This window comes from Oncorhynchus mykiss, chromosome 17 (genome assembly GCF_013265735.2).
Source record: "Oncorhynchus mykiss isolate Arlee chromosome 17, USDA_OmykA_1.1, whole genome shotgun sequence".
Taxonomy (NCBI): domain Eukaryota; kingdom Metazoa; phylum Chordata; class Actinopteri; order Salmoniformes; family Salmonidae; genus Oncorhynchus; species Oncorhynchus mykiss.
In genome coordinates this window covers 10,005,836-10,011,854 of record NC_048581.1, presented here as the reverse complement: position 1 = coordinate 10,011,854, position 6,019 = coordinate 10,005,836, and positions in this window count along the sequence as shown.

Below are 6,019 nucleotides of genomic sequence, written 5' to 3'. Positions count from 1 at the left end.
GTAGTGCACTATGTAGGGAATAGGGGGCCATTAGGGGTGTACATTAGGGTAAAGTAGTGCACTACGTAGGGAATAGGGGGCCATTAGGGTAAAGTAGTGCACTATGTAGGGAATAAGGGGCCATTAGGGATGTACATTAGGGTAAAGTAGTGCACTATGTAGGGAATAGGGTGCCATTAGGGTAAAGTAGTGCACTACGTAGGGAATAGGGGGCCATTAGGGATGTACATTAGGGTAAAGTAGTGCACTACGTAGGGAATAGGGGGCCATTAGGGTAAAGTAGTGCACTATGTAGGGAATAGGGGGCCATTAGGGATGTACATTAGGGTAAAGTAGTGCACTATGTAGGGAATAGGGTGCCATTAGGGTAAAGTAGTGCACTACGTAGGGAATAGGGGGCCATTAGGGATGTACATTAGGGTAAAGTAGTACACTACGTAGGGAATAGGGGGCCATTAGGGTAAAGTAGTGCACTATGTAGGGAATAGGGGGCCATTAGGGATGTACATTAGGGTAAAGTAGTGCACTACGTAGGGAATAGGGGGCCATTAGGGATGTACGTTAGGGTAAAGTAGTGCACTATGTAGGGAATAGGGGGCCATTAGGGTAAAGTAGTGCACTATGTAGGGAATAGGGGGCCATTAGGGATGTACATTAGGGTAAAGTAGTGCACTACGTAGGGAATAGGGTGCCATTAGAGATGTACATTAGGGTAAAGTAGTGCACTATGTAGGGAATAGGGGGCCGTTAGGGAAATAATCACAAGTGTTTTTCTATTACTTTTACATCTCATTAAGCGGAAATTCTGAATTTGTGGTGTGTTCGTGCGTGTGTGTGTGTGTCAGTCAGTTTGTGTGTACCATTGGGTGTGTGTCAGTCAGTTTGTGTGTACCATTGGGTGTGTGTCAGTCAGTTTGTGTGTACCATTGGGTGTGTGTCAGTCAGTTTGTGTGTACCATTGGGTGTGTGTCAGTCAGTTTGTGTGTACCATTGGGTGTGTGTCAGTCAGTTTGTGTGTACCATTGGGTGTGTGTCAGCCAGTTTGTGTGTACCATTGGGTGTGTGTCAGTCAGTTTGTGTGTACCATTGGGTGTGTGTCAGCCAGTTTGTGTGTACCATTGGGTGTGTGTCAGCCAGTTTGTGTGTACCATTGGGTGTGTGTCAGCCAGTTTGTGTGTACCATTGGGTGTGCCAGTTTGTGTAGGTGATGATCGTGACAGTTCATGATTGATTGTTGATTCAACACCAACATAATGACAGATGCCTGGCTGAGACAGGTCTACATGGCACAGAAAGGGATTCAATGCAAGTCACACTTGAATTTATGTAACCCAATCAAAACCCCCCCAGATGATGGCTTCTCTTTTAGACTTTTTGACTAATTCCAAATTAATAATAATAATAATAATAATAATAAACAGTAACAGATAATAAAATAACAGAATAGAGGAGACACCCTTCGGGACAAATCCCTTCTTCGATTCCACCCACAGTGGGGAAAGATCTCTCCTTTCGTGATCCCACGGTTTGCAGCCAGCGCATTCACTCTGCCTGCAGCTGTGTGCAAAAAAAAGTGGCCCGGTTGCATTTCTTCACCAAGACCAAAGGGGTTGGGTGTTGTTGTTGTTGTTCATCACAGCGTAAGTAATCAAATGAAGCATAACGACATTTGCATGAAGCTTCGAAGGGAAGGAATCGTTTAAATGCAGATATCAAAGATAGGTTTATTTAAAGTGTTGTCCGTGTGCGCCCTGCACAGCTCGAGGTCTCCCAACCGCGAGTCCTGTGCCTAAACGTTTGATACACATTTAAGATTGATTTACGGATTGTTGGAGAGAGGAAGAGTGGCAAGGGAGACACTGGAGGAGAGAGAAAGGGAGAGAGAGAGTGTGTGAGAGAAGAGAGTGAGGAGATAAAGAGAGAATGATAGTGGGAGAATGGAGAGAGAATGGGAGAGAGAGTGTGTGAGAGAAGAGAGTGAGCAGATAAAGAGATAAAGAGAGAATGATAGTGGGAGAATGGAGAGAGAAACGGGAGAGAGAGAGTGTGAGAGAAGAGAGTGAGGAGATAAAGAGATAAAGAGAGAATGATAGTGGGAGAATGGAGAGAGAAACAGCGAGATAAAGAATGAGATTGACTCTTGGCACAACAGTCAGGGTGTCATGATTGAACCTGTTAGGATGCTCAGGTGTTCTGCTCATCTGTCGCCCCGGGAGTTCTGGGTACAATTATAGGCCTTATTGTTAAGGAGGGGGAGAAGGGGAGGTGGTGGGGGAGATTAAGGAGGGGGAGAGGGGGAGGTGGTGGGGGAGATTAAGAAGGGGGAGGGGGGGAGGTGGTGTGGGAGATTAAGGAGGGGGAGGGGGACACAACACCTTGAGTGGGAAAGTGTGTAGTAAGTAATTTGGAGAATAAAAATGTATATCAAGCTTATGTAACTATGGAGATATAAAACGTGTTTAAAGCTTATGTAACTATGGAGATATAAAACGTATTTACAGCTTGTGTAACTGTGGAGTTATAAAACCATACAAAGCTTATGCAACTATGGAGATATAAAACTATATAAATCTTACGCAACTATGGAGATATTAAACGTGTGTGTACACCAAAGCAAATAACTTTTACACATATGGTTATACACACAGGGCCTACAACCGTAGAATCATTTTGATAACAACAAGCAATGCAGTTTCATAATAACTTCAGTTGAAAAATGCCTATCTGACATTCCTCTTCTCACCTCTGAGACAATGGCTGGCAGCGGCCCACGTTGTGTGGTGTCTAATGGTTAATCTAATGTTTATGTTCGTCCTGTGTGGTTTTCCCCAGCCCAGCCCTGTGATGGGAGGACTGTTGGAGGAGTGGTACTAGAACACAGTGTACAATCTGTCTGCCTAGCCTGTGTCTCCTTATCCTAGCTCCTAACCTTCTATGTCCCCTAGCTCCTAGCCTGTGTCTCCTTATCCTAGCTCCTAACCTTATATGTCCCCTAGCTCCTAGTCTGTGTCTCCTTATCCTAGCTCCTAACCTTCTATATCCCCTAGCTCCTAGCCTGTGTCTCCTTATCCTAGCTCCTAACCTTCTATATCCCTTAGCTCCTAGCCTGTGTCTCCTTATCCTAGCTCCTAACCTTCTATGTCCCCTAGCTCCTAGCCTGTGTCTCCTTACCCTAGCTCCTAGCCTTCTATATCCCCTAGCTCCTAGCCTGTGTCTCCTTACCCTAGCTCCTAGCCTTCTATGTCCCCTAGCTCCTAGCCTACGTCTTCTTACCGTAGCTCCTATGTCCCCTAGCTCCTGGCCTATGTCTCCTTACCCTAGGTCCTATGTCCCCTAACTCCTAGCCTGTCTCCTTACCCTAGCTCCTATGTCCCCTAGCTCCTAGCCTATGTCTACTTACCCTACCTCCTATGTCCCCTAGCTCCTAGCCTAATTACCCTACCTCCTATGTCCCCTAGCTCCTAGCCTATGTCTCCTTACCCTAGCTCTTATGTCCCCTTTAGTCCCTGAGTTAATATCTAGTTCTGATTGTAGCAACATGACTTTCAAAATGCTCTCAGGTGTCTGGTGTGTAGTGAGGGGGAAGGAGATGGGGGGGATTCTGATGAACTTCTTTGTGTACGCTGATAAACGTGAGTCCATGCCTCAGCACCTTAGAGGTACGCAGACACAGAGAGAGGGGGGAGAGAGAGAGAAACAGGGAGAGAGAGCCAGGTAGAGGCGGAGAGAGAAAGGGGACGGGGGAGAGAAACAGAGAGAGAAAGGGGACAGGAGGGAGGGAGGGAGGGAGGGAGGGAGGGAGGGAGGGAGGGAGGGAGGGAGGGAGGGAGGGAGGGATGATGTATTGTAAGACAGTGAAGTGGTGCATCTTGGGTAGTAATGAGTGTTAACCAGGGTGTCATCAGATCTCTCATCACACCCTTTATTCTCCATTCACATGGCTAAAGCAATTACACAGCAGGAATCACTAACAACACCTGTGTGTGTGTGTGTGTGTTTGTGTCTGTGTACACCCAAGAGAAAGTCTTTGTGCACATGTATGTGTCCATCTTTCAGAAAGCATAAAAGTGCATGTCGTGTGTGCGTGTGTGTGTGTGTGTGTGTGTGTGTGCGTGTGTGTGTGTATGTGTTTGTGTGTTGCATCTCAGTTATATAAATATACCACTCTCTATTTAACCTACAGAACACAGACATAACTCTATAAACCCTAGTACAGGGAATTCAACTCTGACCCTACGAGGTCCAGAACACAGACATAACTCTATCACTATACATACCCTAGTACAGGGTGTTCAACTCTGACCCTACGAGGTCCAGAACACAGACATAACTCTATCACTATATATACCCTAGTACCGGGAATTCAACTCTGACCCTACGAGGTCCAGAGCATGCTGGGTTTCTGTTCTACCTGATATTAACTACAACCACCTGGTGTCCCAGGTCTCAACCCGTCCCTGATTAGAGGGGAACAATGAAACAACGCAGTGGAACTGGCTAAGAGGTCCAGAGTTGAGTTTGAGGACCCGAGTATAATGTACATATATTATAACTACCACTATACCCGAGTATAATGTATATATAACTACCACTATACCCGAGTATAATGTACATATATTATAACTACCACTATACCCTAGTATAATGTATATATAACTACCACTATACCCTAGTAGAATGTATATATAACTACCACTATACCCTAGTAGAATGTATATATAACTACCACTATACCCTAGTAGAATGTATATATAACTACCACTATACCCTAGTAGAATGTATATATAACTATCACTATACCCTAGTAGAATGTATATATAACTACCAGTATACCCTAGTAGAATGTATATATATTATAACTACCACTATACCCTAGTAGAATGTATATATAACTATCACTATACCCTAGTAGAATGTATATATAACTACCACTATACCCTAGTAGAATGTATATATATTATAACTACCACTATACCCTAGTAGAATGTATATATAACTATCACTATACCCTAGTAGAATGTATATATAACTACCACTATACCCTAGTAGAATGTATATATAACTACCAGTATACCCTAGTAGAATGTATATATAACTACCACTATACCCTAGTAGAATGTATATATAACTACCAGTATACCCTAGTAGAATGTATATATAACTACCACTATACCCTAGTAGAATGTATATATAACTACCACTATACCCTAGTGAAATGTATATATAACTACCACTATACCCTAGTAGAATGTATATATAACTACCAGTATACCCTAGTAGAATGTATATATAACTACCACTATACCCTAGTAGAATGTATATATAACTACCACTATACCCTAGTAGAATGTATATATAACTACCACTATACCCTAGTAGAATGTATATATAACTACCACTATACCCTAGTAGAATGTATATATAACTACCACTATACCCTAGTATAATGTATATATAACTACCAGTATACCCTAGTAGAATGTATATATAACTACCACTATACCCTAGTAGAATGTACATATATTATAACTACCACTATACCCTAGTAGAATGTATATATAACTACCACTATACCCTAGTATAATGTATATATAACTACCAGTATACCCTAGTAGAATGTATATATAACTACCAGTATACCCTAGTAGAATGTATATATATTATAACTACCACTATACCCTAGTATAATGTATATATAACTACCACTATACCCTAGTAGAATGTATATATAACTACCAGTATACCCTAGTAGAATGTACATATATTATAACTACCACTATACCCTAGTATAATGTATATATAACTATCACTATACCCTAGTAGAATGTATATATAACTACCAGTATACCCTAGTAGAATGTATATATATTATAACTACCACTATACCCTAGTATAATGTACATATATTATAACTACCACTATACCCTAGTAGAATGTATATATAACTACCAGTATAACCTAGTAGAATGTATATATAACTACCACTATACCCTAGTAGAATGTATATATAACTACCACT